This window comes from Triturus cristatus, chromosome 9 (assembly GCF_964204655.1).
Source record: "Triturus cristatus chromosome 9, aTriCri1.1, whole genome shotgun sequence".
NCBI classification, from domain to species: domain Eukaryota; kingdom Metazoa; phylum Chordata; class Amphibia; order Caudata; family Salamandridae; genus Triturus; species Triturus cristatus.
The window spans coordinates 702,395,798-702,420,632 of record NC_140592.1 but is presented as its reverse complement, the minus strand read 5'-3'; the positions used below and the strand labels follow the sequence as shown (position 1 = coordinate 702,420,632).

The 24,835-nt window shown below is 44.3% G+C and overlaps 1 long non-coding RNA gene across 1 annotated transcript in view; it reads left to right on the top strand.

Annotated features, from left to right (window-relative positions):
• LOC146798547 (uncharacterized) overlaps positions 1-4,055 on the top strand; it is a 106,882-nt gene extending 102,827 nt beyond the window's left edge. Inside the window, exon 2 of the long non-coding RNA XR_014969182.1 lies at positions 3,827-4,055. This is a non-coding gene — a long non-coding RNA (uncharacterized LOC146798547). The remainder of the gene's footprint in view (positions 1-3,826) is intronic.
• The last annotated feature ends 20,780 nt before the right edge of the window (positions 4,056-24,835 follow it).

The following is a 24,835-nucleotide window of genomic DNA, read 5'->3' as shown; positions in this document are numbered from 1 at the left end:
CAGTCCCCGCAGACGTTCCTTCTACCTCTTTCTTTGCTGCTCCAGCAGCATTCAGGTAAGTTCCTCAATACTTCTTCATTTTGCTGTATATGAATAGCGTGTTTTCTCTAGCCTTGATAGTGCTCTATACCTCGTGGCACGGCCGCGCCTATGTTTATCTGTTTTATGCCTTCACGAAGGTTTCTGCTGCATGCTTAATGAGTTTTTGTCTCCGTACAGGTGACCGCGGGAGCCTTTCTGCTCCTACGTGGTCTTTCCTTGCCTCGCTTGCTTCCCCGGTGCGGTCAGCCGACCGCTAGGGGGCTTCTTGCAGTCCTGTCATCACGGCCAGCGCACCTCTACCCTCTCTCCCCTGTCGGTCGTCTCTTTCACTGAGTTCTGTGAAGTGCGCCTGGCGGAGGTTACAGACACGACAGAAGGCTAATTGACCAATTACTCTGTTTTTATTTAGCGTTTTCACACGCTTAATGAGCGCCGGCCACGGAGACAAACACCTGATTACGGGTAAGGCAATAAGATCACTGGGACATCCCGGGCTGGTTATTTAGACATCAATTCCCTAGTAAATTAAAATGGAGCAAGTCCCACAACCATACCCCTGCACACTTTCTGTTAAGGAGGAATAAGCCCTATTTCAGGGACAGACACTCAGGTGCTCCACCTTAAAAATAGGTGCCCCATATATTCCAAGGCAACGCCCCAAGAATGGAGAGCTTTGAAGGAGAGGAATATATGGAGGAAGATGAAGTTACCTACTTCCCTATTGACGATCACTTCTGCGAGGTCATGGACGCCTCCATCCTCAAAGCAGTGTCGCAGCTGGTGGCCCCCCTGGAGAAGAAACTCAAGGCATTAAATGCTCAATGCCTGAATCCCCTCAACCAGAGGGAAAATGCATCGGGGTCACAAGCCCCTTCACCTCCAGGGAACCCTACCAATTCGAATCCAGAGATGCGCAAGCGCACAGAGGGTGCGGGGCTAGATCTGGATGCTTATGAAAGTCTAAAGAAGGCATTTATTGATGCCCAACCTATCCAGGAACCTTCAGGTCAAAGTGCTTCTAAGGAACCCCCACTAATAACCCGAGGGTATCCCAGGAGATGGGGATGACTCCCCAAACACCTCAGATGGGGACAGGGACCACTCCAGACCTTGACGTCCCAACCTGTTCCCCCTGCCGGATTCAGACCCATCCGGCTCAAACCCATTCGCGGCAGCTGACCTACTAGATCCAGTTGACCTGTTACACCCGTGCTCGGCAGAGTGGTACCCAGCCCCCAAGGTGGCATCTTATATGGCTAGCAGGCTTTGAAAGCCCTTAGACAAGGAGGCTAGGAACTGCCTCAAAGCAGAGTGCCCTCTGTGGAAGGGAAGGTGGGCCTAACCCCGGAGATAGATGCAAAGATGGCCACCTTCTTCACCAAATTCGTCTGTGACCCCAAATAGGGTATTGACAGGTCCTGGCGTTCTTGTCAGGATACATTATTGGACGTGGCAGGACCTCTGGCCAACGTAATGGATATTGCGGAGGATGCCAAGGCCTCCGGGTCCCCAATCTGCCCGAAGCCTTATCTAGCTGGGCCCAGGGGGTAATAATTTTTCTGGTAAAAACCAACTGCGTGATCTCTACTGAGCGACGCAGATTGACCCAAAGTTGGGGGATCTCTCCACATCGGAGGCAGGCACAGTAGCCCAGGGAAACCTTTTTGGGTACCCTTTTATTCGGGAGCTAGGGAAAGTCGTTAACACATTCAACAGCCTAGATAAATCCCAAACATCCATCAAAATAATTTTTATCCCCCATGTTTTAGTAAGCCAGCAGAGGAAGCTCGTCCGGCCACTATCAACAACAAGCCTCCAGAGGAGGAGAGTCTCAGCGGTGCCAGTAGCAGGACTTCAGGAAATTTGAAATCTTCTATCAGACTAGGACCTACGTCCATTGCAGAGCCACCAGAGGTAGCCACAGGGGTCACGCCAACTACAACAATTCGCAAGGTGAGAACTCAATGTGTAGAAGGTCTCCAGCTTGGGGGTAATTTGGCTGCATTCTGGCAGAATTGGGTATCCCTGTAATCAGGCGCTTGGCTTCCTCAGAAACCTCTTTTTAGTGGAAAAAAGGAACGGAGGCCAACGCCCGGTGATCAGCCTGAAGGAGTTCAATGTGTGGCTCCTCTATTGTCATTTCAAAATGGAAGGAATTTACCTAAACAGGGATCTTCTGTGGAGGTTGTTCTGGATTGTCCGTTTAGTCTTTAAGGACGCCTATCTGACCGTGCCAGTTTTCCCACCTCACAGGCATTTCCTGCAATTCCAATGGAACTCTCAGGTATTCGAGTTCACTTGCCTACCATTGGGACTCTCATCTGCTCCTTGGTGTTTCACCAAGCTGATGAGACCCGTAGCAGAATTCCTTTGGGTGCGGGCGTGCGACTGATCGTCTATCTCAACAACATCCTTTTCAGGAATCAGTGCCTGTGGAATCTACTCCTCCAACTACAGATGGCCATAGATCTAGAGTGCTCAGTCCTACTAAAAATGGACAGTGAGATCCAGATCTCCTGAGAGATCCCCAGGGCAACCCTCATCACCTGATACTGGCGGGTTCCCTCCGTCTAATGGCATGGAGGATTACCGGGAACGATAGAAAGTCCCAGGTATTTCAGCAGAGGCTGCAGAAATCCTCACGAAGGCTTGGGCAGATAGCACCACTAGATGTTACAGATCAGCCTGGTCTAGAAGGGTATACTGGTTCTCCAACGTCAAATGGATCCCGTGAGGGCACAGATTGTGCACATCCTGAATTTCTTTGTGAGTATGGCCTCACAGGGCTTAGCCTACAGGTCCATCAACCCCTTCATATCAGCAATCTCTGCAGGACATCTTCCCACAAATGGTCACCCTTTGATTATCTCTACCTCTAGATCCCATATATTTGATGTTATGGGATGTAAATAAGGTCCTGAATCTATTCCCTACTTGGTCCGCCAATTGATACTTGTCTAGAAAACAATTGTCAGCGAAACTGGCGATGCTGCTTTGCCTCATATCCTGCTGCAGGGTATCTGATGTACAGGCTTTGGACATTTTAGGTAGCATTTTTACTCCAGAGTGGGTAGCATTTCATGTTTCTGGTAAAACGAAATGCAACTCCAGAGTGGTTTCCCATCCAGAATTTTGGGGGGTGCCAAAATTGTGTGTGTTCCGGGCCCTGAAAATGTACGAAGCAGTAACGGATAAACTTCGTCCCCAGGGGGAAAGACAGATGTTGATTGCTTTAACCAAACCCCACAGAGCGGTTTCCTTCCCAACGATTGCCAGATGGATTAAAACCTCTCTTCTTGGCGCCACTCAGTCAGTGGAGCCATTGCTTCTAAGGGCTTCTCAGTGGGTGCAAAACTGGAAGATATCCTCAATGCAGCGGACTGGTCATCCGACTCCACCTTCAAAAGGTTTTACTTCAAACCTATATTGTCTCTGGCAACCGTAGTGCTGGATTAGCTTTAAACTAGCCTAATCCTCGCCTCCGGATCCTGCCATAGGATGAAAAATGTCCTAGTTATCGTAACAGAAAGTTTCAATTCTATGAAGGACACAGAGGCGAGGATTAGCCCACCTGTTCTGCCTACAACCAGCACCCACCCGCAATGAGAGTTACAACTCAGGGTTATGATTACATGTAAACTTTACGTATTCAACTTGTTAATATTTTGCATTAAGTCTTCAATGATTATCTAGCACTTGTTTATGAAGTTTTGTTATTGAAATGAGGTATCGAAATACATAGGAGAAAAAAATCTCATATTTTTCTCTTTGTGGATCTCTCCAGGATCGGAGTACAAAAAAGAAGATTAGTCTTTAAATGGTGATTGCTGTGTCGCAGGAAGAAAGAGGAAGAAGGAGTTTCTGCGGGGACCGTTATACAGCAAAGGCATCCAGATTGGCTGAACTGTTTTCTCTCTGGTTTTCCCTATGTTCCATGGGAAATGTTGTTTGTTCAATGTTATACCTCTTTAAAAATGCTGCTGTGAATAAAATGCGAAGAAAGAAAAGCCTAATCCTCGCCTCCGTGTCCTTAATAGAATTTAAACTTTCTGTTACAATAGCCAGGAAATTTTTCATTCAAGTTTATATTCCTTTAAGAATAAGTTTGAAACAGTATTTTAGTATTTATATAAATATAATGGGGGTTTAAATTACACCATTGTTCACACTAGCAAAGTTAAGAAAGAGTTTGTTATTAAAAATTGCACCAAAGGGCCGCAGGGAACTAAGAGAAACACTGCCTTTGCCTGGTTGACAGGGTTGGGTGGACTCAGTCTTTGGTGGTCGCAAACTGCATACCAGTGGAAATGTGTTCTGTATATTATTTTCAGGGTTGTACTTTATTTTCTCTGTAACTGGTTCCCAAGCCATTGGCTCAGTTTCAAATAGTTTATTATGTGGAATCAACACACAGGAGGATTTCAGCTGACTGGCTTCTTTGGGTGTCTATCGGATTTTCCAGTTGAGGTGCATATAGTCATTTTCGAATCGAATTCCTAACAGGGTCCAGCAGTTCGTAACATAACAACCCCTACTTCAAATGATTGCCCATTGTTCTTGGAGACTCCAGTCAACTCATACAATTTGAATCAAACCCCAACCGAAATTCTTACGCAAGTTACAAAAGCTTCTCACGCCCAAGCCCTTCTGGCTTTTCCAGCGGTCAGTGCTCTTATCAGCAGACAACAGCTGTACCTGGAATTTTAGGGTCTCAAGTACAAGTGGTGGGAACACGATAGAGTCACATCAGATAGGTACAACCTCTTCTCCGCTTCCAGATCTCAAACTCCCTTTCAAAAGTGTAATGGTTGAACTATTATGGAGACAAACAGACCAACACTCTCTTCTCTCTGCCTCAGCCTCCACTTATTCGTAACTCTGAATTCCTCCACTGGTCTGTGTTGCTCCGCATCTCAGAAACTAGGGCATCAAACCACACCGCATCAAGGTGAGTTCTATCACCCAGCTCATAATCAATTAGGTGCCACAGCTACTTCTTGGACCTCTGATGATCTGATGCTAAAGAATTCCTGAGCCAGGCAAATGTGTGTGTATGCAAGGTAATTGAGAGAAGGCAAAGGACCATTATTGTCAGGGCCCACTGTGCCAAGAAAAATGTTTCATCCTATAATGTAGAATGTGTTGTTACTGCTGCAGACATGAATTAAAGGAAACAAAATGGTCATTTAAATACAGCTTTGGTTGCCTCAAGTTAATTTACCAGTTTTTGTTTGCTGCCACCGTTCACAATTTCTGCTTCTCTGGGAAAAGAGATGTTGTTTGTTTCCCAGTTGCCTAACTCATGCTTTCAGACTGCTTCGCATATGTTTGCACCTCACTTGCTACACTGTAACTTAAGTACGGCAAGACAGTAGAATCTGTGAACCCCTTGCCTCATAATGGACAAGTTATAAATGCTTTACACCTCACTGTGTCCGCCTAGCATTCTGACCTTGTATCAGGTTAGTCTGGATGCTATAGGGGACAGCACATGCATAAAAAAGAAGAATTTAATCTTATACAGAGCATTCAGGCTCAAAGAATCCTGAGGCTACACAAGGATTAATGGAATTCTTTGTAGTTATGTAATGCTTAGTGACCAATTGCTTCTGCACACATTCCTCAAGTACTCTGTTGCGCTTTATTAACTACCAGCTGAATGTTTGTGTATGAATATGCAGAAAGTACGTCAGCTTGCCCAAATCTGCTTCTAAACATTGTACCTAAATGGGTTAAAAAGCCACTGAAATATATATATTTCCATATGAATGAAAGAAAGGTATGAACTTGGAAGAAAAATACAAAGGAAAAAGGTTATAAGAGATCTAATAAAAAGAAGGGGCTTTTTTCACTTCTGGTGATGAAAGTAAATGGCATTTTGACACTTCATGTCAATACTCAAGAGAGCGTATTTGGCTCTAAAAAGAATTGCAAATTTAGAAAGAGGGCATTTGGAGAATATAAGCCATCATGCAGGATACATTTTAGCTATGGAACATGATAAATAAATGGTAACCTTATGAATCCATAGGAATATTATTTTGTGATACAGATTTAGTTGGACAGTGAGGAGTTGATAAAGTTGATGATGCTATTGTCATAAGTACCACTGCATTGTTCACATTCTTCTTTTTTCTAACGTCCGCTATGGTAACCATCAAAAATGTAAGCTTATCCAGAAATGCACCAGATCGGGCTATGGAGGATGATGTGATAGCCACCCCTATAACTCAGGTACACAGTGAGAATGCCCTGGGTCCTCATGGATTCCCGTCATGGCTTTTTTAGTGCCCAGCCAAAGACAAAGTAAATTATTTACTAGCATTGTACACATACATATATGAGTTGGGGAGCTACCCCGAAACATAAGAATGGTCACAATCACAGTGATTAAGAAATCTGGAAATCATTGGGGGAACCTTTCCTTCTATTGACCAATATCAATGCCTAATGTGGAAATTAAGTTATTGGCTAAAATATTGGCAAGCAGGCATATCTGGGAATATATATGACAATGGATAAGAGTGAGAGTTACAAAAATAACTGATAAGGGGCAACGGAAACTTTTAAGATGGATGTGGCATATTGGAAGAGGTTATACTGTCCCTGATGCTATGTCCAGCATGATGGCTTTGCCAAGATCTCCCTATATGCTGCAAAATGTCCTATTTGGGTACTGCAAGAGTTCTTCCAACAGATGAGCGTCTACTACGGAACCTACTATAGAGTGAGAAAACCAGGGAGTGGCGTCTATGACTCCCAGATATTCGTAAATACAAGCCGCGGCCGCTGCAGGTAAGAGCAGTGGGACGGTGGGGCCGGGTGTAGGGGATTTCGAGAGTCAATCACGAGGGAAAATTAATGATTTATTTAATATTCCTTTATGGTTGTCTCTAGAAATCCCCACCCCTCCCCCCACCCGTCTCCACCTGCCCACCGCACATACCTGCGGTGGCTGCGGCTGGTAAATACTACTGGGCAGCTCAGATGTTGGTGCTGAATGACGGGATCTATACACGTAGTAGTGACCCAGCTTCAACTGACCCACAAAGTATTAGGCAAATTGGGATACCTAACCCTGATATGTGATAAAGATCCACCACATACGTGGTTGCAGCCCATACGATTAGTGGGGCTATCCTGGAACACCGCTACACAGATGAAGGGGTGCCACATTACTATACCCAGAGAAACACCACTTTGGAACAATTGGGCTCTGATCGAGGTAGGAGCACTAGGTGGTTTTAAAAAAAAGGATGCCTATTGGGATGTCTCATCAGTGTCCACAACTGAGTGATATGACACACCAACATGATTCCCTCATTTCCATTCTTCATAACTACTTTTAGGTCACCAGAGACATCTAATTTCTAAAAATAATCTATCTTTCAGGTTCATTACTGAGCCATTGAGATTTTTCCCATCACACTGAACCTCATAACTAATTTATGATTTTCATATCCCTGTTTGAGGCTAGCTATTGCACTGGCATTATAACTAAAATTTAGAAATCTAGTCTTCCTAAACCAGAGTACTGCGCTCAAGTGTTTCTTCTTGATCAGATACATATCATTTTAAAACTGTCTTGAGTCAATTTTAGGACTCTCAGTATGTAACTGGACATCTCTGATATCGATCATTTGCTGATCTCCATGGTTCTTATTGATGATAGAGCACCATTGCTCCCATCTTTCATCAGGCAATTGTAGACCTTAGTTGTTCAGGTTATTGGGAGACCCCTAAAGCATTCTTCGATGGCAATCAGCTCTATTTTACCCCCTCACAACACAGCCAGAATAATGAGTAAGTTGTGTGCCAGTTGGGATCTAAATAGATTAAGGTCACCTTTGGTTCTAAGTATAATCCTAAATTCAAGATAGTCACTCCAAAAGAGCACACTGTTGGCCCCACTACACCTAGATCTGGCATTGAAGAACATTTTTGGGAAGGTTGATCTTCACCTATTACTGTATTGGCATTGTATTTGGACCTTACCTGCCTTGGATGCCTATAGATACACTTTCAAAGATATTTGAGTCCTATTCGGCATCCAGCAGACACCGTGGCTCCTGCACATTTAGGGGTCTATTAGGATGGCGGTCGGAAAATCACTCAGACCGCCATGGTAGCGGGAAAACACCGCCCACTAGGACCGCGGGATAACCGCCGGTGCAATTACTATGCTCTGCGGCGGTACAATCGCGGCATTTAACATTGCGGCGGTTGCTGCTGCCAGCAGCACCGCCATGATGTCCAAAAATGCATGTCCAGCATATTCCTGCACTGCGTGGCAGGCACTGCACAGTGCCTGCCACCTGGTACAGGGACATGGTACCCCCCCAGTGCACCCACACCCCCCCAAACACATTGGGAGCCCACAATGGGCCCCCGGAGACATTCTCCGCATGCCTTTCCATGGCGGTTCCACTGCCGCGGAAAGTCTAGCTACCGCCGGCATCATAATCATGCCGGCGGAGCCTGACCCTGCACCGGCCCCATTTTAGCGGTCCAGCCTGGTCCGCCAGGCAAGCGTGCGGACTGCTACAGGCGGAAAAGTGGCGGGCAAGAAATCTCACCGCTGCGGTCGTCACCGCCATGCTAATGGGACCGGCGGTTTTCTGGGTTGCGATAGCGGGTGGATGACCGCCATCCTAATAGACCCCTAAGTACTTATTTTGGAAGTTGGGTCTGGGAAGTTTCTGGGAAGCACCAGAGGCCCTCATTCCCGGCTCCAAAATGTTAATTAAATCGGCCTATTGGCAGATGGTTCAACAAGAGGTTATAGGTAACAGTAAAGGCACTCTGACTCTGGATTTTCTGGAATTTAAGTTGTCACCCAGCTATGAATATACAATCGATGAGATCACTCCCACTTTGGCCAGGAAATTGTTCTTACAATTTAGATATCAGTCTTTACCCATTATGGCCTTTCGTGCTAAGTGGGCAAATGCGATCTATCAGAGTACAGAATGCCTGGCTTGTAAGGGGAATAGAGAAGACCTATCTCACTTTTTATTCTTCTGCCTGTGTAGATCCCTGGGTGTAAGGAGTTTCTTGGTTGCCAATAGGCTTTTAAGATATGACACCTCTATGCTCGTGGTTTTTACAGTTGCAAGATACCTCCAGGCAGCCAGGATATGGCGGTCCAAGTGCATTCGTGCCACTGTTGTTAGTACACCCGAGGGGAAGCATTAAGGGGGGGCGGAGGTCTCCAAATGTCTAAAGTCTGACCTGCTCAGTCCAGGGGATTTAAAAACAGATGATTATGCTCTTTTTTATAAATTGTGTTTTACCTATTGTTTTATATTGTTCTTAGTTATCTTAAATATCGTTTTTAGCATAAAATGCACTTTTAAATCTCTTTAATCTATTATGTTGCTTGACCATCTACGCTATGCAGTTTAATTCTTTGGCGATAACTGGCGGAGTACGAGTCCCCTCCTATTGGTCTTATTCTAGTTTGCCAGATGGCATAACGCATCCATTTGGAGCTACTTAGGGCTTTTTTTTGAGGTTTTTGCTTTCTGGCACAGTTTTTTATTATGCAGATATATTATTGAGGGTATTCTGTTAGTTTGATCAACCATTTGTGCCAAAGGATGTAATATGGTTTGGAACTAACACCAGTCCACCTAACCGTATTGTAGCAAATTGAGCTTGCAACTTCATTGTGTGTGTCTGTAATTATTGTATTTGTTCTTATCTGCTTTTATGGTTCTGCGAACCGAACTAAAGATGATGATAATGATGATGATTGTCATTGAAGCGTTCCCTGTTTACAAACATATTCCTCTTCTACCAAGGCCAGCTGACATCTTTGGACATGCTCAGACATCCTCCTGGTGTCTACCATTTTGCGATCTAAAATGATCAGTCAAACCAACAGCTGATCTTATCTTCGGTAGAGTTATTTGTTGTTCATCAAAGAATACACTAAACTTAGTTATAAATATCCACAATTAATTACTCTCACCTCATTCACTATATTCTGCATTGAAACTTCTGCCATTGATGCACCATGTTGCTCCACAATGTGAACAAACTCAACGTGACTCACTAGATTATTAACAGATTCTGCACTATGTTTCAGTCCAGGAGTACAACAAAACATACAGACTTAATTGAGTTGCGGAATATTTTTTATGCATCAGGAATACACAGAATATACAAATACAAGTCATACCTCTGAATAATTACAATGGGCAATAACAAGTAACTGCCCCCACCCAATTTAGGCTTTTCCCTATTTGTTCTTAGAGCACAAAGTGAATAGGTATTGGACACTGTGCTCAATAGGTCACTCAAACCCATTGAGTCTAGTGGCAATAAAATCTGCCTGTTAATAATTGAAAAAATAATCTCCATTTGCAATGTGCCGGCTAAATCCTAGAATGTCTTTGACAGTGTTGCCTCAACGTGTGCAGAAGCAGCATGTTTGCATGCACATTTGTCTTGATTGTAAAGAATCAAAATGAACAGTGACATCTATGTGAGTGAGTGTGGTGTGGGAGCTTCGAACTCTGAGAGATGGGGTATCTGGGAGGGATGGCGGTAGACGTCAGAGGTAGCAGTCTGAAGAGCTTAAGCAAAGATTATCATAAAAAAATGGCAGCAATAGAGACTAATACTCAGTTGGACAGTTGTGATCCTTATTTTGGACACAACAACCTTACCCTGAAAGTTGGTGCAAATTCAGCACTGTGCCAAGCCCAATTATGTATATATGACAAGGTCTTTTATTATAATTGATGGGAGTTGTGACTTCACATTGATGGAATTCTGAATTCAGAATCTAATAAGCATATTTATTAAGGAAGTAATACACTGTTAAAAATAGTGATAACTCAGTGGGAGAAAAGGGTGGCATGCTCACTAACAAAGGCAGACCCGTTACAGACCAAGTAGTAACCTGGGAGATGTGTACGCCACTTTTCCCATGTTAAAAATGACGCAAAAGTGGCGCAAAGGGCTTGTCAATAAGCCCCTTGGAGTACAAGACACGCGAGAGAGGATAAGAAATAACGGGGTGATGTTCCACACCAGCATGTCAGTAGATACATTCTCCAAATAGAGCAGGCTCTATATGAATCAAAGAGATGCCCGGGAGGGAGGACACCACAGGGAAAGAGAAAAAAAGAGGCAAAAAGAAAAAGAGGACATGCTTTCTAACAAGAGCATATCCAGGAGACATGCTCCCCGAAAAGCACGCAACCAGTAGGAGTAAACGTGGGTGAGACAAGTGAACAACAACATGAGGAAACCAAAATAGAGCAGGGTCGTACTCTATGATGGAGTTGACCTGCTATGGGACTTACACCAGGCGATGTGGATAAAAGCGCAAAACAAGGAGAGCAGAGGAGGTCTGACCTGGTTCATGGGACTAATTAAAGCTGTTCTGTATATTGCCTTTAAGGTTGTGCTTATATATGTGGAAGAGCAAGATGACCAGTCACTTTAAAGTTAATTCTGTTATCTCCTGTAATTTGCATTATGTTTCACCGGCTACAGTTAGTTAACACCCGTTGTTCGTGCACTCATCATAATCCCATGATGGTTGCACATTGTAGCTTGCACTCCAAATTGAATTTTTATCCCCTTCGCGATCAGGAGCAAAATATTGTAGATAATTCCTTTTTGGGTGCAATAATGTCTAATTTTTTCCTTTTTTTATTAAGAATGTAGAAAACCTATTAATACAACCATTTAATGATGGGATCCATATATCATAATCCTGTGACATAATATATCAAATTTGTGCCTTTAAGTTTCAGCAAAAACTGGCCTTAGCAGAGTACATGGGAAGCAACAATGCAGTTCATGGTACAATTAAGACAAGATGCAACCATTAGCAGACTTTGCCTGCACATTTCATCTTGGCCTTGGCGAAGCGCTTTTAAAGAAAACGCATAATTGTATTAATATGATGTGATTAACGTGATACATTTGCGATAATCTGTAGTGAAGGTGTGTTTATTTTAACATTGGACAACGTAGGCCTCGATTTCAAAGTGATTTTTGCTGCCTGAAGCCATTTTCTTCTTCCACATAGTCATCTCTCTCCTTTCCGCGCCCTATATATAGCGTACAATAGATATTTTGTAAACAATGCTTGAAACATGATGTAATTCTCTCACATAAAATATAATAGTTTGTTTCCAAGCTGTGATAGTGGAATTAATGTTTTCCCAAGGTCTCACCTACTGGGGCCACAATGTGATTTTTATGAGAACTGAACATGGTTTATAGTAATATTTCTACTAATTATTACAGTGTTTATCAATAGCACCAGGAAGGGAACTACATTGTATGAATATGTGGGATAGTGCTGGCAAAAGTGAGTTTAAACTGTTTTGTTCTTTCTTTAACCCCTTCCATGCTGCGCAAATTCCGCCGCTGTGCTGACGGAATCTTGCGCGGGCGTGGTCATGACGGAACGGTTCCGTCATGAGCACAGCTCAACCGTGGCTCATGACGGAACCGTTCCGTCATGAGCACCGAAGGGGTTAACATGATTGGATGGGATTTCCAGACATTTGCACCAAATGTATGACTCTCAGTGTATGGATTTCACCCTATAAAATACCTTGCCCAGAGGGTGTTGGGCTTGCTCTTCCCTGATCTGTAGAAGGCGACACTTTGTCAGTCTTATCTCTGACTCCTGACATTTACTGAACTGAAATATATTCTGTTTTGCAATTTCATATGTTGCATTTTCTTCTGAGCTTCATGGTTTTAGATGATTAATGACTCACTGACGTCTTGCCATTTATTTTGCTTTCTGTAATGCCTTTAACCTTCAATAAACCTTCACGGTTTCACTATAATACTTGTCAGTCTCTATTGTAAAGCCTAATGTGCTTTACATGTGATTCTGAAATGTTGTCTGATATTAAATGTATATTTTGACCAGATCCAGTGAGGAGCAATAAAATCATAATGGGATTAACACTGCTCCCAGTTCATCAGTAGCGCTTTAGATTGAAGACATGTAAAACACGCTTCATGAGCCTAACCAATCCCTAAGGGGGGCCCCAAATGGGAACAGTCCAGCCCGAACTGCCAAGCCATGTCTTCCCTGGACCGGAATCAAGCATCCTAGGACCGGTTTTGGGTTTCACCCCTCTTCAGCCAGAATAGCTTGACTCCAGTGGCGTAGTGAGCACGGGACCCACGTCTGGGCATACCCTTCCTACATAGGTACATAGGGCGAACAGCAAAACACACACGATGATGGACGGAATGTTGCACATTGGCAAAACCGGTCCTAGGATGCTTGATTCCGGTCCAGGTAAGACATGGCTTGGCAGTTCGGGCTGGACTGTTCCCATGAGGCACAGGGTCAAGACTGATTTGCATATGGCCATGTCTGAACTGGGGTGGCGTGGTGAGCAAAATACTGATGGGTTAAACCCAGATCTGTGATTGGGGGTGAATGTTTTGCCAATGTGTAACATTCCGTCCATCATCTTGTGTGTTTTGCTGCTTATTAGAATGAGCATGAATATTCATATATTTGCCTTACTAGGAGATTCACCACATAAATCAGACAATGAGAAGTGTAAGAGGTTGGGAATCTGAACAAGATCCAACAAGAAATTGGAATCGATGCGCTCACCCTATCTGTGTGTTGAAGGCCCAGTGTCCTTGATGGGAAATGCTTCCTGGTATACTTTAATAATAAACTGCAGTGTGTCATCCCCTTTTGCACCTTTCTTACTATCATGTGTCAGAAGATGTTTGCTTTGCTGATAGTTTTCAACAGCCTCTGTATGCCCAGTACCTTTTTTTGACATTTCAATTAATTAATTTATTTTATTTCAAAGGTTTCATATAGCGCTGGCTAGACCCAGAGATATCAGAGCACTTTACAGAAGCAAGAGCAAGGCAACATATCCAAGCAGCAATGGATACAAACAAAATACAATAAGGGACGTGAAACATCCAATAACGAATCCGTATCAAGGCAAAAATCTAAGGATCAAAAGGTTACATACAGTTAAAAATAAGGGGAGTGAGACAGAGGGATACACAATTAAATATACAAAGAAACATTCGTAGTTAAAGAAATGAGGTAAAAGAATTAACAAAGTTATGGGATAAAAAGTGCCGGCTTGGCTGCAGCCAGCATGAACAGAACATTGTACAGACATTTCCAGAAATGTGGTTAGAACAGATGTAATTGAGGGACCATGTGGAGCAAGGCTAGTGGAAGCAATAAGGAGAACACAGGGAAGAGCAAGGCCAGCGGGTCAGCAGAGGGATGATCTGGAACACAGGAGCCAAAAAAGATCAGGTTCAGAAAGATTCATAGACTCCAGTATTTATTGAGGAGATGGCGTTTCAGGTCTCTTTTGAAGCCAGGGTAGGAGAGATTGCAATGAAGGTCTCTCGGTAGGGCGTTCCAGATGCTAGGCAAATTCTCTGAGAAGGAGTGAGTCTGGGTGGATTTATTTTTTAGTAACTGGGGAACAAGAAGAAGAACATTGGAGCTTCTCAACGGCCTGGTACTTCCTGCTCTTGTAAGTTTATTGTTTAGGTAGTCCGGGGATTGAGAGTGAAGTGCTTTGTGGGTGATGCATGCGGTCTTGTAGATGCATCTTCCTTCGATGGGGAGCCAGCTAAGGGACCAGAGGGCAGGCGTGATGTGATCATATTCTTTGCAGTCTGTTATAAGATGGGCAGCCATGTTGAGCACGGATCTGAGGGGGGCTAGGTGAGTATTAGGGGTTCCGGTGAGTATAGCGTTACCGTAATCAAGTTTAGAGAGGACAAGCGATTGAAAGACTCATTTGAAGTCATCATAGGGGATGAAGGGTTTGATTTTTTTGAGGTGTTTAAGTGTGTAAAGTGCTCCTTTGGCTGAGTTATTGATATGGTCCTTCAGTGACATATATTTGTCCTGGATGAAACCTAAGGATTTAGCCGTGTTGGATAGAGTGAGCGGACAGTTAAGGGCTTTGAGGCCTGTGATCTAGCCTTGGATAGGGAGATGGTTACTTTTGGGGGAGAAAGATATGTTTTCCGTTTTGTTGGGGTTCAATTTAAGATGGTTGGAGTAAACCAGGGTTGAATCTTGCTCAGTGTGGTGTTGAGATGAAGGATGTTGCAGTGTGATTTGATTTTATAGTAGAGTTGGGTGTCATCGACGTAAAGGTGATAATTGCTCTCAGCTTGTTTCAAAATGATAGTAGGGGGTTCCATGAAGAGGCTGAAGAGAGAGGGACAGAGTATTGAGCCCTGGGGGACACCCAGAGAGACAGGTGTCGGATTGGAGAGGCAGGAGTTGATTTTAATTTTTTGTGTTCGGTGTTGGAGGTGGGATGTGAACCAGTTTAGGATTGTGCAATTCAGGCCAGAACGAGTCTTAAGAGATTCCAATAAGGATGCATGGTTGACACTATTGAAAGCAGCTGAGATGTCCAATAGAATAGGAAGGCAAGCATCTCCATTCTCTAAGGAACAATGAATGTCATCAGCAATGTTAAGCAAGGCGGTTTCTGTGCTGCGGCCTTTCCTGAAACCATATTGAAAGGAGTCCAGTAGGTTGTATTTGTCAATGTGTCTGTCGAGTTGTTGTAAGACACAATTGATCAGTCAACTTAGTTGTGACCTTTCCAGTCTAGGGCCTCCCTTCTTCCACCTCACTCAGTCAAACATACATTGAAATAAAGCTTTTCACGCCTTTTCAGATTGAGACCTTATTTTAAGCTTCCCTTTTTTCCGCTGCTTAACAGTCACAGAGAGCCAAGATGAACTGAAATATGGTGCTGAGAGATGACTCTTTAGGCTCGCTAAGTGCTTTGTTGATGTGCTCAACATTAGGAACTAGAGAATCCAGTTGCATACTTTAATATACCGTAGATCACATGGGAATCAAAGCTTGCAAAGCAATTGTTGCAGGGCAAGGAGTGAGAACCAAGCAAGGGTCCAGAGTCAGGGCGAGCTGAACGACCTTGTCATACAGAAACCCTGCATCAGAAGAATCTATATTATCATTGAAATTTTGACCATTATGAACTCCTTATTTTCCCTTTCTTCTGGATAGGTAGATGAACAATCGGATTGTGATGAGATCCATTTGATTTACAATATGCTTAAAACAAGGAGGTGGGGGCTTCTCCTCCACTAGCTTTCTGCCTCCGTTCCACCCATTTCTTCCAGGTCTGGTCATACAGTGCATCACTTGGATGCTTGAACATTGGCTATGTTCTTTAACTGATTGTTTAAACTGTCGTCAGCTAAGAGCAGAGTTGTTAGGGCAAGCACACCATCTCTTATATCTCCCCGATCATCTGGCGTTTTTCTTGGAAGCAGATGCAGTCGGCGAGAAATCTGTGAGACAGTAATGTTTTTATTTCTGACGAAGTTTAGAAAGACCAAACACTGATATATTGTGGCTGAACTTACTACCAAGCCCTTGCAATATTTGACCAAAGTTCTCCTTTTTTCTTGAGCATGCTTAAGAAATATGCTTGAATGCAGGCCTGCAGTGGTTGCTCTGAAGGCAGAAGAGTTTGCCTGCGTGGTGCATGTTTTGTTGTGTTTGCCAACCTTTTTTGTTTTTTAAGAGTAAACTCCCAAAGAGGGAGTTTGTTTTGAAAGTAAAAAAAATCAATGGCCTTAATGCAGGAAAGATTCTACGTGCTCTTGGAGACAATTGAGCAATTCCTTCCCTGAGACCGTCAAGCCTTTCATGGCAGTGTGAGTCTGGGAAATCTAGTGGTAGTTGCCCTACTTTAAATACAGCAAGGTGACTGTCGCCTTCAGCTGGCAACACTAGTGTCAGATGAACAGTCAGGTCAAGGGCTTCAGACAGTGGAGCCAAGTGAAGCTCCGACATTGGAAAACTGAAATGTGGGGAGGGAACCAGAGGTAAGGCTGGTGGGCCTTTGTTTGGATGCTGTCCCAATTCTGTCAACTCTAAATGTGGACCATAATATTTTCCCAGAACTGGGATTTTATCACTGATCTATCTCTCTTAGTGAAATTTGTTTGTTCTGGCCACAACATCATCAGGTCCCAGTCAATCAATGAGTCTCTGGTATGTTTCACTGAAGGCAGATAATAACCATGGGGCATATCAGCAACAACCGGCGATAATTATCGCTAAGCGCACTTAGCGCTAGGATAATTATCGCCGGCTAGCGTGGATTTTTATCGCTGAGATAGCGTGCTATTAGCAACGCGTATCTCAAAAGCGATAAAAATCCTCACGCTAACTGCCTAACGTGAGATTATCGCTGGAAACCCAGCGATAATCTCACGCAATGTGGCGTTAGCTTGATGATAGGGACTCACAAACTTAGCCATGATATCCACCTTCCATAGGATATCATGGCTAAATCAGTCCTGAAGCAGGCGTAAGGAATGTAGCGATAACAGGGGTTATTGCTACTTTTCTTGCCGCTATGCTTCATAGCGTGGGGCTTGATGATAGGAGAAATGTCGCTTAGCGACATTTCTCCTGTCATGTCAGGTCAGGAACGCCCACTTTGCATCTCATTAGAGATGCAAAGCTGGGCGTTAGGAATTCCTATGCTAACGCAAGTTTTCACGCGTTAGCGTGAGCTTGCTAATTAGGCGATAAAATTATCGCCGCTTTTTGAGCGAAAACGGCCGCAAAAGCGGCGATAATTTTATCGCCTCGCCTTGCTGATATGCCCCTATGTTCGCAATTTAACACATCAGATAATCCTTTTTGGTAGTACTTTCTCACAAGATTTTACCAAAATCCTACGCCAAAACATTAAAGGTTTTAAAGCTGCTGAGTCCATTATATTCTTACCCCTAGTTATTATAGCAACCGAAGTAAATAGGATTGACTTGGGGAGGCTATTAATCATCCTTAAAAATGGTTTTGTGGGTAATGTAAAGAATGAACACTTGAGTGGTTCCATAATTCTACACCATGTAGTTCTGCTGCTTCGAATTTGGTCTAGAAAAGTTAAAGGGGTCTAATGTGGCCTATCAGCAAGTTTAGAAGTTTAGATAGTTAAATCCTGTAAAGTGTTGGTTCATGCCAAGGAGCTCTTATGCTACTTCTCTGTCCTGGGGCTGATGTGTGGGAATTGTCTAGCTGGGGTGTAGTGCTATCTGTAAAGGATCTTTAGGTTTGCTTCTCTGCTGTTGGTGGTAACTACTCCTTTTGGGGAGTGACATATCAGACTGGCACATTACTTTTCACGTAGAGTGCGACCAATTCGTTCTCCCCTGCCTCATAAAAGCTTCATATATTGTGATTTCCAATCCAACACTGTTGATTGTAAAGTATTTATTCTTTATTTTTAATATAAAAATGTTATTGCAAGCATTCTGCCACGACATTATGGCTGTAGCATTTTTATTTTATTTGAATACAATTTATAGGACATCATATGGAACGAAAAAGCTTATGACAAAAGGAAAGAAACATAAATCGATTAGGTTAAGCAGGATACACGTCTTGGATAAAGTCTTTGTCACAAATAACTGAGCAAAGCTCGCCAAGTGCCACACATCAAGGGTTAGACTAACGCATTTCAAGTGCCTATACCGCATCACCACACTGAAGTGTATTAATCACGCACATTAGACTTCTCCTAGCTTTTTACTCTGCTCTAGGCGCTCTAGCACACCAGTGTATTTTATAGACAATGCTACCTGTCAGCCTGAGAGCTGCTGGATGCTTTGCAGAGCCGGGGTTTGAAGGGCGGCTGCTATGGATACCAGCATAAGACTGTTGTTGTGATTGTTGGCCGCTTCAGTGAAATCATGCACATGCCTCCGGTTTCTTCTTACCTATCAGGCCAAATATAGGGGTTCTTTCTTGCTTGTGTCCTGTGCAATGCACCACAAGCCGAATCACTGTGGGGCCAGTGCTCTTACTCGCTTCATTAGGACTGAATGGAATGGAACCAGTGACGAATGAGTTGGTACACATACTACACCTGATGGGAGCGGGGAGGCCATTTGACGAGATGGTTATATACAGGTATACGTGCATCAATGCCCTCCCCCCTAGACCCCCTGCGTGTAAAGTGGAATAGGAACCTAGGTGAAGACCTACAGGATAGCGAATGGGTGTCCCTCATGGCCTACCCAAAGGCGATCTTGCGCAATGTACGTTTTAAGTTTATCCAATACATGATCTCCCAACAAGCATACCTTACCCCACGCCGATTGCACAAAATGTTTCCTACGGTTACAGCGAACTGTCCTAGATGTACGGAGACAGACGCTTTATTCACATGCTCTGGGCTTGCCCTGCTCTGGCAGACTACTGGGCACGAATAGCGCGGACACTAACGTGGGTAGTGGGTGGACAAGCATGGTACACAGTTAAAAGCTGTATGTTGAGAATATATCCACACCCGAAAGGGTTTAAGGTACAGGCACGCTTTGCAGATCTGGCATTGATAACTGCAAAAAGATTAATAAATAGGCATTGGAAAGCAAAGAAATCAACAATAATTACTGTATGGAGGGAGGAAGTGGTAAGATTGGGATCAGCTGAAAGCTGTGAAATCCGTAGAGAAGAAGCGAGAGGGCTGCACAAGATCCCAATAGCTATGTCCTGGGACATGATGTTGGAAGCATTTAAGGTATGGAAAGAGGAGGAATAATCCGGTGAGACTTCTAGGGAGACTGCCATGGGGTCGGAATTATGACCCAAATACTTAACTAAAAATATGGAGATGCGGATAATATACAACCCAGTACTAACCAGTAGATATTGGCAGTATTACAATATACTAGATGTCAACACTGGTGATTGTCAAAACAACTTTGTAAGCACAACAGGTACAATACATAGACACTATTGCAGGTAGCAGTTCATATGTGAATATACTGTTGGTTCTCTTCCAGGTGTTGCCCAGTTAGATGTGTGGTGGGATGGGGGTATAATGTTATTAGATAAAGTCAAATGTACTCCAATAAGAACACCACAAGGGATCCTGGATTATGGTGCAACTGTTGTGACAACAAAATAAGTGTTGGACAATAATTGAGTGCTTCAGCGCACTGTAACATACAACTTGAGAATGTTACCATAAATGCAATCTTGATATTAAAATTACATGTAAAAAAAAGTAATTGGTAAAAAAGTGTGATTGTATATGCAGAAAAGCATTTGCTCTGTAACATGACTTAATACAAATGTGTTTTAAAAAAAACAAAAAACTGTGGGGTCCAGTGCCTGAACAGGTTAGCAGCTGCTTGGAAAGCTACTGTTGTGAGGCCAGGAGAGTACGAAGAAGCACCTTCTAGAAGCTATCATCTCTGTCTCATACAATGCAAGCGCGAGTTATAACAAGCATTTGCAATGCAATAGGTCTCGCATTATTAAAGTTTGAGCAATTGGCATTGCTAATAATAATGCAACACCAATAGCTCAAACATTCAGTAATGCGAGACCTATTGCATTGCAAATGCTTGTAATAAACTAGTTCTTAGCAAGTTGTGCATAGTGAGTAGACCGAACCCTCCTTTTAAAAAATTTATACCATAAGCAGTGGCCAAACTTGCTTATCAATAAACATGTGCAAATGGCCACGCGAGTCCGTTTCTTTAAACTAGGATAAAGATTCCTCGTTCACATTAATTTTTATTTTAAAGCAGGTACCTTGCAAGGAAGGAATCTCTGATGTAATTTGCAAATACGTTTAAAAACCGCCCTCATTACTGTATTAACAAGCACTGGCAAAGCCAGCAGGTTACGCCTTTACAAAATATATTGGCTCTGTCAATTGTTTTACATATTACACAGCACTAGAACTGCTGCGCACCATAGCTTATGGTAAAAAAAAGCACTATGACGCAGTCAATGGTGCGCGCATTATAGCACTTTTTTTTTTATTAAGCCATGTTTCACAGAAGCTCAACTGCTATGCAATATGTAAAGAAAAAAAACAATTGCCAAACCCAATAGATTTCATATAGGCGAAACCTATTGCCTTTTGCCGATGCAGGTTGTTCAAGTTGGCAGGTATGATGGCCTGAGTGAACTTGTTCTCCCTGTTCAGCAGGAAGTCACTATACCGGAGGAAGGGCTTTAAGTGGAATGAAAAAACTAGTGGGGGCTCTTAGAGGAGCATGGTCGATGTAATGAAGGGCATGGCTTAAAAACCCAAACTGAAAATCCATGCCCGGCATAGTGTGTCGCCCCACTGGTATTTTGCTGCTTCGTCATTCCATCCATATACAACAAGTAAAATTACATCTAGTACAATTAGACTATTGTCTTTGTCAATGGTTGTTTGTTGCATAAGATAAATATGCACCAGCGATTGCTTCGAAGCTTGAGAGGGGTGCTGCTAAGAGTGAGAGGGCGCTGCGAGGGGTGAGAGAATAGTAGCTGGTGTGAGAGAGGCGCTGCGTGGGTGTGATTGGCGCTGCGAGGATCTGATGGGCGCTGCAAGGGTGCGATGGGCGCTGCGAGGGTGTGAGGGGCGCTGCGGGGGTGAGAGGACGCTGTGAGGGGTGCTGCTGGGGATGAGAGTGGCGCTACTAAGGGTGACAGGGGCTCTGCTAGCGGTTAGAAAGAGCTGCAGGTGGTGTGAAAGCTGCACTGCTCGAGCGAGAGAGGGCCTGGTGGGGGTAACAGATGTGCTGAAGAGGGAGCGAAAGGGCACTGTAGTAGACAAGCGGTACTTCGGGGTGAGAAGGGTACTAAGGGATTCGGGGACGGAGGCTGCAGGGGGCAAGGGATGCCCTGCAAGGGGGTAGAGGGGACATTGCTGGTGTGAGAAGGGCACTGACGTGTGCCTGGGAGCTGTGCACGAGAGGGGATCGCTGCAGACTTCATTGAGGGCATTGAAGAGGGTGAGGCTGGGGGCACTACCAGAGTGAGGAGTGCCATGGCAGCGGCTAACAACAAAAGGATGGAGCTGATAGCTTGATAAGTGTGTAAACGGGCGCTCCTCTGGTGTGAGATTGGATGCCCCACGGAGGGAGGCCAGGCAGCGCGCGACTGGTTGAAGGTGTAACTTGGGGAGTGATCAGAGGTGCGCGTCTGGTAGTGAGCCATCACAGTGAGATCTTGAAAGGAGTGAGTGTGTATGGGGGAAATCCCAGTCTACCAGGACTGTGTGTGCACGCGAGTGGCTAAGTTGTGAATAGGGCGCACACTGCAAGAAGGCACTGTGGGGAGAGTGGATGTGTGCACGGGTGATAGTGATTGTATGGAATCACCGTGTGAAGGTTGCATCCATGCAGGTGGTGGGGAAGCAAGGAGAGGGTGAACCAGTGTTGTAATGACTGTGTGCTGGCGGGCTGTGTGCAGTGATGGGGAGCTGCTCGGTGAAGGTGTGTGCAGCGTGATTGTGAGGGGACAGTGAGTGCAGGTAGTGTCTGAGAACAACTGTCTGCCAGCAGTGCGTGATACGTCACCGGTGCCCTGAAAACGCGCTGGTGCAGTAACATTAGGAGCCATTGCACGTCACTAATACGCATGCGTAACACGACTGGGGAAAAAACAAGAGTTGCAAGCGCACCTTTGATGCTATCTACCTTACAATGAAGTAAGGGCTGACCAAGTTCACGCATAACTACTGAAAAAGGAAAGCATGGTATCATTCTGAGGGAACAATTCAAGCTCACCGCAGTGAATATGCAACATTTGCAAAATACAGTCAGTATATACAAGAGCGCGCACGAGCACCGAATTACTCCGGATTCACGATCATTAAAAACATTGTGTGAGTTTGACAAAGTGCTGCAATAAATGTGCACATCGAACACAAAATCATTCTGGTCATTTATTCAGCTCAAAGTTCAACCAGTGACACGATGGCTGTCCCTGTCCCATAACTACAACATGTAATAAATACAACCAGCACACAGGCTCTTGTGCACTTGCAAACCCCATCCAAACACAGAAGATACAAACATTCAACACCCGTACAACAGCCACACACGTTATAACGTACATCTCTTGTGTAAGTAAATGAAGAGTTTTGGGCATTTCATACGCTCCTGCGCACGCGCCTCACTCGTAACTTTAGGTGAAGAGAAACGTTTGAAAACGTCATTGAATGCGCTGCACGTTTCTCACCATTGGACGCCACAAGACGGGGTAACTTCCTTTCTTGCCACTGATATGACCATCGAAATGCATTAGATGAGCGCGAGACAGAAGAAGCGGTTAAACTGGCCGCAGACATCCTCTGGCTCCGAGCAGCACGGCGGATTGATAATCTGCCTAATTGACTGCTTCTTGCTCCCGGGGACAGCATTAGTTGCATTAGTTTAGTTGATATTTAAATAAACCAGTGGTGCGAGCGCACCAAAGAGGAGCAGGGCCGGGAATGGAAACTAGTGGTGCGCGTGCCCCTCAGAGGAGTGGGGGAGGGAGCGCGGTAGCGAGGCGAACGCGTGCTGCTGCGCGTGCTAGCCAATGTCGGGAAAGGGCGTTTCAAAGGCGGGACATTGTCCCGCCATTGCCCAATCGTGTGCCTTTTAAAAAAAAAAAAAGCATGCGCAAGCCAATGCCAGACGGGGAAAGCAATACCACACGCACAAGCGTGTGGGTAGCTTTCTAAACCACGTACAAGAGGTCTCACGCTGCGCCAGCAGTGCGGCGCACTGCAACGCTAGGCGCGAGACCTAAAAAATATTTAAGACACTGAGTCTCTGGAGCACCTAACTTTGGTCCAGGTCATTACCTTTCTCCCCTGCAGCCAGCAGTTTGACACTCAAATCATGCTGCTTTGAACAATATTGACATGTGTAGGTGACCAATCACCCGCTTCATTTCATTAAGAGATAGTGTTTCAATCGTTGTGCTTCATTTAACAACCGTGTCCTGTGACAAGGCATGAGGCGACTACCAAACATGCCCATCATATTTTTCTCTAAAAACTAGAAAGCAAAGAAAGTACAGTAAAGTGTTTCAGTTAGAAAGCATCAGTGAAATAAGCCTCTTTGACCCAGATCACTCATTACTATAATACAAATATCCTTGTCAAAGTCATGCAGTTCAAACAATCCTGTTTTTTTTACAGATATACGCAGCTACAATTACCAGAAGGCAAATGCAAAACCTAGACTGCATAACATACTATTGCATGGCATAAGATAACTTGATATGATGAGTCAAATGAGGGAGGTCGTGGACAGTGGACACATTCTGCACGCTCCTCAGTGACATCTGCCAGGTAAAATTGTGTAGTACTATTGACAGCCTTTAAAGCTGCAACGCACAACACTGTTTGATTTGAGTTTCAAAATAAGAACTTTTCATTTAGAAAGCAGGAGCCAGTGTAACCAAAGCTCGCAGTTGCCTGTGGGAAATTGGGTTCTAAGCATTTTTTTTATGTGGCTAGTGGTTGCTGCCAAGCCAGCAGGGAGCCAGTGTATGCAGGGGAACTGGAAGAACTCGGTGGTTGGTTGGAACCAGGATTGTGTAGGTGCTGCCACTAGAGGACCTGGAGAAAGCCAGTGCTGGTTGGGCAAACACAAGAAGATGATGCACGGAGCGCTGAAACTTTTCAGACACTCACCCCCAGTCACAGATCTAGGTTTAATCCATCATCGTTCATTAGCTCACTACGCCACCCCAGTTCAGACACAGCTATATGCAAATCAGTCTTGATCCTGTGCCTCATGGGAACAGTCCAGCCCGAACTGCCTAGCCATGTCTTCCCTGGACCCGGAAACAAGCATCCTGGGACCGGTTTCGGGCTAACAGCCCTCATCAGCCAGGCTAGCTTGAATCGAGTGGCAAAGTGAGCAGGAGGCATGGCAGTGGTGCTTGCATTAAAATCATGATGCTGGAAGTGACCAGTGTGTAAACGATTCATAGTCTTGAGAACAG